General features: G+C 46.4%; 1 long non-coding RNA gene across 3 annotated transcripts; it reads right to left on the bottom strand.

Moving 5' to 3' along the window:
• Positions 1-372: 372 nt before the first annotated feature.
• Positions 373-9,018, bottom strand: LOC139031619 (uncharacterized). Of its 3 annotated transcripts, XR_011484127.1 has the most exons (3): positions 8,696-8,935; positions 5,978-6,973; positions 373-2,668 (listed from the first exon to the last, which is right to left on the bottom strand). It is a non-coding gene; the product is annotated as an uncharacterized lncRNA (long non-coding RNA). The 3 variants fall into 3 exon arrangements; XR_011484128.1 differs by lacking the exon at positions 8,696-8,935 and adding an exon at positions 8,978-9,018 and having other exon boundaries at positions 373-6,973; XR_011484126.1 differs by having other exon boundaries at positions 373-6,973.
• Between the last annotated feature and the right edge of the window lie 5,838 nt (positions 9,019-14,856).

Below are 14,856 nucleotides of genomic sequence, written 5' to 3'. Positions count from 1 at the left end.
CTGCCTGGGAAATCCCATGGACAGAGGAGCCTGGTGGGCTACAGTCCACGAGATCACAAAGAGCTGGACACGACTGAGCACATGGATGCACACAGCTAGTGACTAGAATGCAGGGCTCGATGAGAGACCAGTTCAGCAAATTCATCAGAGGAAGTCCTCTCCAACCTCCCCTGCCCCCTACGCAGGGAGAGTTACCTGCTTGCCCCCTCCTCCCTCTTGTCCACGACAGCATGTGCCAAGCTGCAGCCCGGTAAACCACCGCCACACCTTCCTTTCTCTCTCAGCCACACTCCCCACCGGCCTTCAGGATGACGCCTGTGTTTCATTTGTCCCATTTACCCTGAACATAAAAGACAGCATTGAGCCTCATAGTTAAGATTCAGTAAGTGTTTATGGAATGTGGGCTAATGAGCTCCAAAAAAGTAGATGGCAGGGTGGATATACACATCAGAGGAGGTGCCTCGGGTGCCTTCAGGATTCCAGGTCAGAGAAGGTGATAGTTGGGGATGTCTGTCCTTGTTAGACCACTCAGAGTCTCCGAGCACACACGGACAAAACACAGCTCACCTTGGGAAAGGTAGCCGGGTTAATGAAGGTTCTGGAAGCTTGTAAATATATTGAGAAGTCATGGAGGGAATTAGAGGTATTTAGCCTAAAAAAGGAGATGTTTCAGCAAGTGGTTTTCAAGCTACGCTGGTATTTTTACAGAGATGCCCGAGGAGCTGCCAAGAATTGGGAGCGGAGAGGGAGCGGGTAGAACAGGCGTGAGCCCAGCTTCAGAAGGAGGAGTCTTGCTTTCATCTGCTTTACCTACCTGGCGGGAGCATGAGATTCACAGCTGGGGTGATGGACAGTGGGGAGGCTCACTGCCCAGGGTACCGTGACGGGGTGGGGTAGGGGCGGGGGGTCGTTAAATATAAGGAAGAAGACGTGGACTCGCTCTTCGTATCCCTGGCACTGGGAACTAGGAACCCAACGATCACAGTCACACAATGAAAGTAACACCCAGGGATCAGACCTGATTGTAAGCACCTGCCTGTTCTGTGGCCCTATATTGTCCATTGGCACAGGTGAGTCTATAGGCCTGGCGGGCTTATTTCCCAGTCCTGCCTGCTCCAAGCTCTGGAGAAGGGATTAAGAGAGCCTGTGGTCAGCAGCCCACTGACCTCTACCCTTTCCCTCTCAGGGGTTTGGCTGCTGAGTGGATCTTGCTGCCAGCTCCTCTCTGACCCTTAAGCTGGACTCTTCTTGTTAGGTCTGATTCTTCACAAGCCAAGCACCCAAATCATAGACTAGCTTCTGCATTGTTCCCACATACCCAAGCTTTATGAAGTTTCCAGAGCTACAACCACTTCTCAGAAAACAAACAGTTTGTTTCTGAATGTTTTTTAAAAATATTTTTTATTTATTTGGCTGCGCTGGGTCTTAGTTGCAGCACTCAGGATGTTCAGTCTTCATTGTGGCAGGCGGGATCTAGTTCCCTGATCAGGAGGGATGGAACCCAGGCCTCCTGCAATGGGAGTCTAAGTTCCTGGACCGTGAGGGAAGTCCCTTGTTTTCCGAATCTTAATTGTCCCCACCAGGTCTCTTTCACCATAGCCCTCCAGCCAGCTCTGTCCCCTCCTTACTGCCTGTGATGTGATGCCCTCTGGATGGTGCTCCACCACCCCCTGGCACCCCCACCTGCAGACCCTAGCACCAGTTCTCCTTGACACCCCTGACATCCTTGCCCGACCTGGAGCCCTGCCCACCAGCTGCTGTTTAGCAACTCTGACCCTCCATGTTCTCATCTGGATTTCCTCCTAGTGCCCAGGACTGGATGCTGAGCACACAGCTATCTTCTCCCAGGAGACTGTGGTTACCGTTATGGCTTCTTCTCCTTAGAACGTCAGCTCCATGAGGGAGATGCTTTGTTCACAAGTGTAACCCAAGTGCCTAAAACAGTGCCTGGCATGTGACAAGTTCTTAACAGATAATAGAGGCTGGTTTTCTTTTATCCCTTGGGCCCTAATCCTTCCTCATTTTATGCCATTGACCTAACTCTACCACTAGCCTTATCTTACTATGTACCTGCCTTGTAAAACCCCAACTTCCTGGGGATAGAAAATTGATATTCATTCTTGCTTGAAGTGTTTCAAAAAGGAGTAGGGGAAGGTGGCCAACATCGATGGTTTCCAAGGTTCCTTAGAGTTTATCAGGAAGAGATTCCATATGACAGTGTGATTCTACACTCGATTCAGAAAGAAAATCAGCTTCCCAGGTCATTATTTGTGCCCTAAATTGGCTGCAATAGACATCAGCCCTCCTTCCCCCGACTCATCCCACCGCTGCCTGCTGTCCCTTCTAGGACGTCATGCCCCAGTGGGTATCGCCCTCAGGCAGCCATGTCTCTCACCCCACACTCTGAAGTCTGGCCACAGAGGACGGGACTGGGGGTGGTACGTGACCCGGAGACAGGGCATTTGTAGGCCGACCAGCAACCCAGACGTGGTCCAGCATGGTAACTCAATGGACGTGAGTTTGAGCAAACTCCAGGAGACAGGGAAGAACAGGGAAGCCTGATGCACTGCAGTCCGTGGGGTCCCAAAGAGTCAGACACAACTTGGTGACTAAACAACAACGATGGTAACTAGGCCGCGTTAGTCAGGCTCTTCCTGGGGAGCATGAGCTGAAAGAACAGGGCAGATAACAGAATCTGAGGCTGAGGGAATATTCTGGGGTAGGGTTCATGATGCATCATTCCCAGGGCTAAGTTTTGAGGAAGCAAGAACTGAAAAGGGTCAGGAATAGAACATAGAAAGCAGAGAACCGGGCAGGGGGGTGGGGGTGGGGACAAACAGACTCTCCAAGGGGCTGAGTCAGGCCCAGAGCCACCAGGTGTCCTGCTGGGTTCCCTGCCCCTTGGGCCCTGCACATTCTGGTGGGTGGGTTTCTGAGCACAGGTCTCCCTGGGATAAACATCCTCTTGTCTGAGATGCACGGAAGCCTTACCACTAAAAGACCCTAATGAAAGCACCCTCTGGTTGGGGGAATGCTTTTGTTTGCTCTTGCTGTTGTTTAAATTACCCTCAACTTAGTGACCTAAAGCAAAACACACAAACTCATGACCCTGAATCGGCTTTCACTGGGCTAAAATCAAGATGTTGGAAGGTCTGCGGTCTCTTGGGGCCTGTAGGGTAGGCTTTACTTTCTGGCCTCCAATTCCTAACGGCCGTCTGTATCCCTTCCTTGTGACCCCAACCAGCAACTGCATCACCCAACCTCTCCTTCCATCCTCACTTCTTTCTCTGACTCTCCTATCTCCCTCTCCCCCTATGAGGACCCTGACCATTTCCTTAGACCTTCCTTGGGTGGTCCAAGATAATCTCCCCACTTCAAGGTCCTCAACCTGAATTATATTTGCAAAATCCCCTTTGCCATGTAAGGTAATGGAGTCACAGGTCCTGGGGAGTAGGACATGGACTCCCAAAGGGGGAGTCATGATTCTGCCCACTGCAGGGAACAGGGGGTAATTTCCTTAGGACTGCAATGTGGACCAAGCCCTCAAAATACCCACAAAGTCATAAGTCAGCTCCAGAGGGCTGCTTACATTCTAAACGCGTGAAAACAGGAAGGAATGTACCTGGCAAACAGGAAAAGTTCCCTCGCATAAGCATCTGACGGGGAGGAGAGCACCCTTCATATTCTCAATGCTGGTTTCCCTATCTTACACAAACACAGGGCTTCCGGGGAGTGTGGGCTTAATCTGAAAAGGAGGCGAGAGTCTCACCCTCATTGGAAGCATGTCTGATTAGCATTGCAGGGAACAATCCAGCAGTCTGGGGAGAATGAGGCCGGCAGAACAGTAGAAGATACTGGTGTAGACCCACCTTGGATGATGGCCCTTCCTCATTACAGACTTTATTTAGCTACATTTCATTCACAAGGGCCTGTTGACAGCCCAGATGCACACGGCTGGGTAATTATAGGGCTCTAAGAAATGACGTGATGGGAAGAGAGGAGAATAAATGATAAGAAAATAATGCCTGGTAGCAGCTTTGACTGACAGCACAGAGCTGTCCCGTCACGCCTGAGTGTGACAAGGGAAGAAAGCGAAAAGAAAGAGGCTCAGCCTGCACTGTTCTGGCTGTTTCTTTTCAGTTCCTTGTTCCTTCTTCTTGTCTGTTATGAAAAAAAAAACAAAAACGAAAACCTCAAGTGCCTTCTTTAGTGTTTAGCTGGAAAGGAGCCTTCAAGACCTGAGGGTTCATGGAAACCACGTGTTTAGTTTAAAATGAAGAGATGATTGGGAAAAAAAAAAAAAAAAAACCTTTGTTGAATTCAGTTTCTCAAAAAATACACAGGCCCTCAGCAGTCAAACGTAGTATCTTCGGAAGCCAGCACACCAAAGGTGGTGCATACCCATCCCCATTCCTAGGTGGTAGACCCAAATAGATAATGATGCAAGGATTCTACTCCAGTTTGTAAAGAAAATTAAATCAGCACCATTCAAAGATGTTTGTTCTTATCAATTTGATACCAAGTCAAGTTTCAGATGTGGCCTGAGGATTATGGGGCTTCCTCTAAGGCTTCCGGCTTCAAAGATCTACAGTTGGGGAAATACAGATCTCTTGCTGCTGCTGCTGCTGCTGCCTTTTAATCTAAGTCATGTCGGACGCCTTGCAACCCCATGGACTGTAGCCTGCTAGGCTCCTCTGTTCATGGAATTCTCCAGGCAAGAATACTGGAGTGGGTTGCCATTTCCTCCTCCAGGGGATCTTCCCGACCCAGGGGTCAAACCCACGTCTCCTGCACTGGCAGGTGCATTCTTTACCGCTGAGCCCCCTGGGAAGCCCGCAGATCTCTTAAGGATACACAATTTTTAGTCTGAGTTCTGAGGTCAGAGTTCAGTAAGCTTTCTACTTGGACATTTTTCTGTTACTGGGATCCAAACACTAACACAGAACTAGCCAAAAATAGGGAAATAACTCATATCTTTAGTTTTTCCCAGATCACCAATAATCTGCAGAGGCTAGGGGCAAAGTGTTAAGTGCCAGGCAGACGATATACATATTCCTTTGTTTTCCTTTTTTATGAGCTCTCTGCTGTCCCAAGGCACCGTCTGTGAGTGCTGTTTTCCCCGATTAATTTGGATTACGAAATGATGAGAAAACATGATGTGTAACAAATGAGATTAGGAAGAAGAGGGAAGAAAGAGTGAAAGGATGTTACACCTTACCTGTTGAAATAACCTAAGACAATTTCTCAAATAAAGAACAGCTTGCTTGACCCATCAGAGCCTAGAGCTGGGTTTCTCCTTGGTAGTGTGTGTGTCCCACAGACTCATGTAGGAGGAAGCCAGAAGGGAGTAAGCACACCCTATGCTCCGAGACGGATTTACTCCCACAAGGAGGCCATACGAGCGAGAGGAATGACTATACACAGCACAGCCCTAAATAGGAGTGTGGTGGGATGGAGATTCTATAAATGCAACTGGATAGAAATATCGATTCCTAGGATCAGGGAGGCTCACAAAGCCTGGAAGAGGAGATATTTCTGCTCTTCAATATGATTTCAAATTTTGTGTCTTCAGCAAAAAGCCAGAGGCACAGCCCTTATGGGCCCAGAGGGAGATAAATGTCCTTCAGAAAACCAAAGCTGGACTATTTTGAGGCCAGAAGTATCTTAACTACCATGCTCTGAGAACTACAAAACCATGACAGCAATAAAAACTATAGAGGAGGAAGGAAAGGGAGCCAGAGCAATGATTCCCCCCAAAGATTTCCAAACCCTACTCCCCGTAATCTAAGAATGCACTCGGTTACCTGGCAAAGGGGAATTAGGGTTGCAGATGGAATTAAGACTGCTAATCAGGGGACCTTGAGATGGGAAGATTGCCTTGGATTTTCTGGGTGGGCCCAATGTAATTGCAGAGGTCTTAGAGTGGAAGAGGAAGACAGAAAAGAGCCTGATATCATGTGAGAAGGACTTGACCTACCAATGCTGGTTCGTAGGGTGATGAAGGGGCCATGAGCTGAGGAGCGCAGGCAGACTCTAGAAGTTGGAGAAGGCAAGGAAGCAATTCTTCCTGGAGCCTCCAGACAAGATGCAGTCATGTGGACACCTTGATCTTAACCCAGTGAGACCAATTCAGGCGGACTTCTGACCTCCATAACTGTAAAATGATACATCTGTGTTTTCTTAAGCCCATAAGTGTATGTCCATCAGAGACCTATATACCAGCCAAGCAAGTAGGGGAACATTATGGATGTCTGTACTGGTCTTGATGAGGATTAGATATTCAGTATATACTTCATGCTCCCCTTAGGGAAATGAAGTACTTGGGGACTCCAAGCAGTTGCTAGGAGAAAAGGAGATATTAATATTTTCAGACTTCTTGATCTTAACATTTCATCCTTTTAAGCTGGGGAAGTCTGAGCTATGCAGAGGGATCACTGTAGTGGAGTTAAGGAATCAATCTTCCGGCCCTCAATGAGATACAGGCACCTCCAAGGATTGCTTGCTAGCATCAAAAAGGGTTTCCTCGCATCATGGCCTCTGCTCTGAGAAAGATCTCAGGTGTGCTCCTAGTTTTGTTTCAAAGTTAGAATCTTCATTTGAAAGTTGTGGTGTGGCAGATACTATTTAAAGCAAATCCAGAGGTCTTCTATTCTTCCTTGCCGAAAGACCCCTGTTTTGTTTAGATATCCATCCACTCCTCCCTCAGGAGATTCAGAGTCCAGTGGTGACTGGGCTAAGCCAATCACCATGCTCTCCTTTGCCAGTGATCGTGTTACCGTGGACATGAGGTACAGTTCCAGCCAATGGGCTGTGAAGACAGGTCTGTGTGAAGGCTTCTGGGAACAGTTTTCCTCAAACTTGAAAAGAGACATCATGAAAGAGAAGAGCTTCTTTCTGTCTCTGGATGTTGTTGTGATGAGGAGTTGATTTTTGGACAGGCAAGCCAATGTATCCAACCCAGGAAGACGTGAGGCTGAGAGCAAAGCCATATGTCAAAGTTAGCAAGGCAGAAGGACAGAGAGAACCAGGGTCCCTGATAATGCCAAGGAGCACCTGGATTAACCAGTTTCAGAGCTGCTATAAATCCCTTCGAGTTTCTGTTAGTTGCAACTGAAAGTATCCCACCTGATGAACAGATGGCTAATTAACATCCTTAAACATGAAAGTTAATGAGAAAAAGATGTTGACTTCAAGCTTTTTAAAAAATTAAGCAAAAGAAAAGAACAGATAATTGCCAAATGAAGAAAAACAAATAGGCAGTAAACATTTGAAGACGCATTCAGATTTACTAATAACTAACTAATTGGCAGTGAAAAGAACCAGATACTGGTTTTTTTGCCTCTAAATTGGCAAAATCCTTTTTTCAATGATGGTATATAATATTGCTGACGGCTTAGGGATGTACACACTTCCCTTGGAACTTTTGGTCACTTGGCACACAGGATCTTAGTTCCCCAACCAGGGATCAGCAGATTGCCAAGGTCCCTTTAGCCGGACAGTCTATGAGTAAGTTGTTCAGACACAAAGCACCTTCACTCCCTTCTCTTTCCTGGATGTCAAGACCTCACATGGGTTCCTGATGGTCCCTAATGAACTGGGCCCTCTTGGAATCAGAAGCCTGTTGAGAAACATGAGAACTTTGCGGGCCAACCAACAGGTCCTTGGACCTTGCACTGAATTCTTACCCTGTCTCGTCTCTTGTCTCAGCCCATAGTCACTGTCTCTCCATCTGTCTCTTTCCTCACCATGTTACCAGCGTCCTCCTCCTGCTCGGCCTTCCGTGTAGTCCCGTGGACAAGACCTACTTCATCTCCCCCTTTCTCTCATCCGCCCTCCCTCCCCCTCTCCCATTACACACAAGGACACACAAGCACACATGAACGCACCACATGTACACATGTATACACATATAGATACATGCATACACACACACACATACATACACCAGTGTTTTAGGTGCTCATTATCAATTAATGAAAATGGCTTGCTTTTTGATCTATTTGTTTGTCTCAATTTTTGCCTTCCCATTCTGGTTCTCCTCTTTTTAAGGACAAAATTCTTTTGTTTCAAATATGAGTAAAATGTCCACAGCTGTGTGTTGCAGAGCCACTGGCTAGAACACACACATACACAGAGGGATTCCCAGAATCTTTGCAAAACTCCCAAGACCCCACCACCAGGGCACAGGTCAGGACCTCTGGTGTCAACCAGAGCAGGATCATTCTGTCCCTACTCTGCACGGAGCCATGCAAGGCACAAGAACTATTTTGTGGGGGTGATTTGATCAGCTGCCAAGGGTGTCCGAGGCTGTAATCGTGGTATTACATCACCAGCTCAGTCCCTGAGGACCCTGGGGCTGGTGTTCGTCTGCACTGCTCGATCATCCTTTCTGTTCAATAGTAATTCCTTTAAAGCAGCCTCTGTAAATTGGGAGAGAGGATTGGATGATCACAGGGCCATTGTATCTCTGCTTAGGGGACACACCCCTCTATGGCCATCTCACATTCCTGAAATGCCCTCCTGCAGCCCAGTTCCTTCACACCCCAGAGACCCACTCTTTCCAGCTGTGCTTCTGACCTCCTGCCTCCTTCTGTCTGGCGCCCTCCCTTTTAAAATGGTCACATCTAGCCCCCTAAACCCCAATCTGTGGAGTTCATTGTTGTGCTGCAAAAGGGCTCAGTGCCCAGAAACTTACTTAACTAATATCCAACTTCGAGTGTCATCGGTCGCCTCCAGACGCTGGCCCCAGGCCGAACCCAGTGAATTCGGACTCTGGGATCATGACAGCCTCTGGAATCTGGCCCGGCTTTGACAGGGGCTGGAGACACTGCTTCTCAAGAAAGGAAGTCCTACGCCAGGTTGATCTGTCCAACCTCTTCCCACCCCCACCACTACCCCCACCATCCCCAGCTCAATTATAAGAAGAGACTCTGGAGTCAGAAACACGCAGATTCCAATGCAAGCATTTGCTACTTACCAGCAGTACAAGGTCAGGCAAATACTCAACCTCTATTGCCTCACCTGCCTCATCTAAGAAAGGCAAATAACAAACCAGTTTTGCAAGGTTGTCAGGAGGATTTAAAGAAACAGACACAAATGTGACATTTGATACACAGCAGACCATCAAAAATTTAATATAATATGTGAAAGTGTTAATCGCTCAGTCATATATGACTCTTTGCGACCCCATAGACTGTAGCCCACCAGGATCTTCTGTCCATGGAATTCTCCAGGCAAGAATACTGGAGTGGGTTGCCATTCCCTTCTCCAGGGGATCTTGCTGACCCAGGAGTTGAACCTGGATCTCCCGCAATGCAGGCAGAATCTTTTACCGTCTGTGCCACCAGGGAAGCCCATATAGTATAAAGGAGTTCCCTAGTGGCCTAGTAGTTAGGACTCCATTCTTCCACTGCCATGGCTGGGATTCAATCCCTGATCACGGAACTGAGACTCTACAAGCTGCAAGGTAGAGCCAAAAGAATAAAAATAAAAAATAAATAAAATGTCACCATTATTTTATCCAGTCCTCTCCTGGTTTTTCCCAGGTCTGTAGACACTAGCCATATTTCCACTCACCTACCAGATACAAAAACTGGCAACAACCACAGCACTTTCCTATAGGCCATTGCAAGACTGGTAAGTCGTGGGTCAATTGGGGCTTCTCAGGTGGTGCAGTGGTAGAGAATCCCCCTGCCAGTGCAGGAGATGCAAGAGATGTGAGCTCAGTCGCAGGGTCAGGAAGATTCCCTGAAGTAGGAAATGGCAACCCGCTCCAGTATTCTTGCCTGGAAAATTCTGTGGACAGAGGAGCCCGGTGGGCTATAGTCCATGGGGTCGCAAAGAGTTGGACACAACTGAACAATTGAGCAGACACATATCCACACACACAGTTTTCAGACACACCGAGTCTCCCTCCTCCCCTGGATTGAGCTTGGACTTTAGACCTGCCTGCGGTCTATTCCTATAATTTCTCAGTTTGAGCTTCTGTCTGTCAAGTATTCTTTCTGACGTCTGCCTTTGCAAGCCATACCCATCCAGTGGTATGCTGGAGCTGGTTGGTACTGGCTAACAAGAGTTCGTTATTTAACTCTTCAAGAATTTTGCTAGTTAATTGAAACCAGGATGGCAAGAAGGAGATCAGTCCTGGGTGTTCATTGGGAAGGACTGATGCTGAAGCTGAAACTCCAATACTGTGGCCACCTCATGGGAAGAGTTGACTCAATGGAAAAGCCCCTGATGCTGGGAGGGATTGGGGGTAGGAGGAGAAGGGGACGACAGAGGATGAGATGGCTGACTCAATGAATTTGAGTTTGAGTTTGAGTAAACTCCAGGAGCTGGTGATGGACAGGGAGGTCTGGTGTGCTGCGATTCATGGGGTTGTAAAGAGTCGGACACAACTGAGCAACTGAACTGAACTGAATGGCAAGAATATTTATACCCTGGAAGTTGGCAAACATTACAAATAAATCCATGTGGCACCTCCCCACCCAGAGCTGGTTTGTGAGCCCACCCTGTACCCACCACTCATCCTGGTCATAATTTGTCTGTGCCAACTCCGCTTAACTATGCCCCTCCCAGCAGCCCATTTTCTGTAACTGAGACCTCACCCAAGGGAGTGTGTATAGTCTCCAGATCTTTATGACCCCAGTAGGTCATGAACTGAACCCCAGATGTGGTACCATCTAGTAGAACTGCACAAACTCTGGGCATCCCAGGGGACTCACTGCTTTGTTTACCATCAAGTTCTCACATATCTGAGACAGCTTCTGTCAAAATAGAGGCAATAGACCATTTCACACATTAATTATCTCAGATGCAAACCTAATGGGAAGATTTCAGAGGTTCTCCTATTGAATAAACAAGCCCTGTCAATGTTCTATAAAAAAAGATTCTGGAAAGAGTCTAATTGACAGTCCCCTGGTAGTGTTTTAATTGAGATGATGCCATGTGACAGAATGAATTCCATCCATGACTTCCCGTTGGCTCTCGTGTGACCTTTTCCCCTGTTTCTTGACAGATTCATCTTTCTGAGCATCTTGTGGAGAATGTGAAAAACATCCCCTTTCTTCTCTGTCATGCTGAAATCTGAATCTCATGAATTTATTTTCCTTAAAATAACAGGTGTTGCATATTCTGATCACTTCTTCAATTATATTTGGTTTAACACTCCTCTTCGAAATATCTCTGCACGTTTTTCCTCTCCTCCTACTCTTTCTAGTCTTGATCCTTCCATGGAAGATTATTACTTTAAACATTAAGTTGACCATAGCCAGGCAAATATCAAAGAGATCACAGATGTGTCATTTCTGTGGATGTACATTCAGTGTATAGTTTCTTTCCTTAATTTATTCTCGACACCATCTTTAATGCTTTTAAGCCAATAGTCACAGACTTAAGATGGTTCAGAAGAGTAACAAATACACATCTATCCGTCCACATGTTAATCTGGTCACCCACATGTGCGTAGCCTATTCTGTTCTCAGTCCTCTTGAGGTTCCTCCTCTCAAGGGGTTTGGTGGTTCATCTAGCAGGAGAGATAGACAAGTAAGAACACACTACAGGAAAAAAAAAAGACCTAATAGGATCTGATACTATCTAAGCAGTAATATAGGTATGAACAAAGTGAACAGGTAAGATGAAGCGATGACTAAGTCAGTTGGAGAGTATTAGTTTCCTGTGGTTGCTGTGACAAATTATCACAAATTTAGTGGCTTAAAATAAGACAGATTTATTCTCTTATTGCTCCAGAGATCACAAGTCTGAAATGAGACTTACACAGCTAAAAGCGAAGTGTTGGCAGGGCTGTTTCCTGTTGAGTGTCCAGGGGAAGAACCCCTTCCTTTGCGTCTTCCAACTTCTAGAGGCTGTATATATTCTTGCCTCCAGTCTCTGGTTCCATCTCCACTCTGCCTTCTCCTCCTCTGATCTCTGCTTCCTTTTATAAGTGTGATTACATTGCCCCCAACCCCAGATAATTCAAGATAATCTTTTCATCTCAAGATCCTTATTTTAACCACAACTGCAAGTCCCTTTTATATGTAAGATAATGAACTCTTGAGTTCTGGAATGCCAATACCAACATTCAGCCTACCCCAGGTAGGGTGAGTGCCAAAGAATTGATGCTTTTGAACTGTGGTGCTGGAGAAGACTCTTGAGAGTCCCTTGGACTGCAAGGAGATCCAACCAGTCCATCCTAAAGGAGATCAGTCCTGAATATTCATTGGAAGGAGTGACGCTAAAGCTGAAACTCCAATACTTTGGCCACCTGATGCGAAGAACTGACTCATTGGAAAAGACCCTGATCCTGGAAAAGGTTGAAGGCAGGAGGAGAAGGGGATGAGAGAGGATGAGATGGTTGGATGGCATCACCGACTCGATGGACATGAGTTTGAGCAAGCTCCGGGAGTTGGTGATGGACAGGGAAGCCTGGTGTGCTGTAGTCCATGGCGTCGCAAAGAGTCGGACACGACTGAGCGACTGAACTGAACTGAGGTAGGGTGAGGGGAGAGGAGTCCAGTGAAATGTCTCCCCAGATGTCAAGCAAAAGATGGTGGAGCCATTTGCTGTGTCTTGACCAGGTCATACCTCTCTGCATCCTCCAAATCTGACCCACCCTTCAGCTCCTGATGCTCCCATTGCTGCCCTCCTTACCTTTGGAGGTGACTTCAGCCTCTATTCAGCTCCTCCAAGGTCATAGGGGCCTGTGAGGCAGCCAACCCAATGCTGTATAGCTTGGCTAACAATCCACCTTAGCAGTGGGCCACCCACCACCACCATCCTCAGGTTCTACAAAGGGTTACAAAGGATTTCCCAATTTTACTTCAGAAAAAAATAACTTTTTAAAAAGCTATGTGTTATTGTTGAAGTGAAAGTCACTCAGTCATGTCCGACTCTTTGCAACCCCATGGACTATACAGTCCGTGGAATTCTCCAGGCCAGAATACTGAAGTGGGTGGCCTTTCCCTTCTCCAGGGGATCTTCCCAATCCAGGGATTGAACCCAGGTCTCCCGCATTGCAGGCAGATTCTTTACCAACTGACCTATCAGGGAATTGTGTGTAACAAATGATACTAAGTGATGTACATGTATTGGTGGTTTAGTTGTTAAGTCATGTCCAACTCTTGGTACCCTATCGACTGTAGCCCGCCCTGCTCCTCTGTCCATGGGATTCTCCAGGCAACAAACTGCAGTGGCTTGCCATTTCCTTCTCCAGGGGATCGTCCCAACCCAGGAATCGAACCCGGGTCTCTTGTATTGCAGGGCTATTCTTTACTGACTGAGCTACAATGTACATATTATCTCCTTTAATCCTAACTAACCACTATGGCAAATACTAGCTAGTACTAGCAAATACTAGCAAGTACACCAGGCTCAAGGTGAGGAAACTAAGGCTTAGTGAGAGGCCATTTGTCCATGGCCACTCTTACCATGTAGCTAGAACTACATTTCAAAAATAAATCCAGCTCCCTCTGGTTCTAAAGCACCTGTTCTAACCACAACTCTGTTCTATGCCGAAGGCCTCCCAGGTGGCACAGTGATAAAGAATTCACCTGCCAGTGCAGGAGATGCAAGAGACATGGGTTTGACCTCTGGGTCAGGAAGGTCCCCTGGCAACCCACTCCAGTGTTTTTGCTTGGGAAATCCCATGGACAGAGGAGCCTGGTGGGCTACAGTCCATGGAGTTGCAGCGTCAGACACAACTGAGCAAATACACATACACACACATACGTTCTATGCCAAGGTCAGCTGAGTCCCCATTTAGAGATTTTTTTCACTAAGGGATTAGATGCAATAAAGTGGAAGAGATACGAGCGGGGGTCCTAGAACTTAGACACATATAAATTTATAAAATTAGACCAGTTGGTTCATTTCTATAAGCCTCAGTTTCTCATCCATAAATTGGGGATTAGAAATATTGCCCGTTTAGGAGTGGGTTTTTTTTTTTTTTTTTTTTTTTTCAGTTTATCTGGTGTGGAGCCTTAGATTCTACCGTCTGAACAAGGCTTCCAGATGATTCTTGAGAATCACTTTTTGAACAGCTCTGAGCTACATGTCCTCTCTTCAGGTAGGTCTTATAGTTGAATTGGGGTCAACCAATAACCACCAGAATAATAAGTCTTCAAGAACAAAGAAAAGCATTATTAGTTAAAAATTGCTCTAGTAGGATTCTGAATGATGGTACAGCTTATTTCCTTTTATTAACATTTTTACTGAGATATAATTGACATATAACACTATATAAGTTTCACATGTATAACATATGATTTGATATTTGTATGTATTGTGAAATACTAACCAAAATAAGGCTAGTTAATCACACAGTAGTGTATATTTGAAAGCTGCTAAGAGAGCAGATCTTAAGAGTTCTCACAAGTAAAGGAAATGTAGCTATGTGTGCTGAGATAGTTTAATGATTATATTAGATAATATTAGTGAAAGTTATATACCTGGAAGATGGTGGATCAACACAGCTGCATTATTTAACTGAGAGTTCTATTATTGAGAGTAGAGTTTAGATAGACACTTCTTCATGAGGACTGGAGCAGAGGAAGGTATTCTTTGATGTAGAACAATCACGGGAGGTTGATATAAGCATCTTGGTGCACAATCTATTGTTGCTTTTTCACTCAGTCATGTCTGACTCTTTTTCGACCCTTTGGACCATCCCCCACCAGGCTCCTCTGTCCATGGGATTTCCCACCAAGAATACTGGAATGAGTTACCATTTCTTTCTCCAGGGGATTTTCCCCACCCAGGGATCAAACCCACATCTCCTGCATTGGCAGGTGGGTTCTTTACCACTAAGCGCGCAATCTAAGTTCCACTGAAAGTTAACTCTCCTGAAAAAGGCTTGCC

The sequence above is a fragment of the Odocoileus virginianus genome, chromosome 27 (genome assembly GCF_023699985.2).
Source record: "Odocoileus virginianus isolate 20LAN1187 ecotype Illinois chromosome 27, Ovbor_1.2, whole genome shotgun sequence".
NCBI classification, from domain to species: Eukaryota; Metazoa; Chordata; class Mammalia; order Artiodactyla; family Cervidae; genus Odocoileus; species Odocoileus virginianus.
This window is presented reverse-complemented; position numbering and strand designations above follow the sequence as displayed.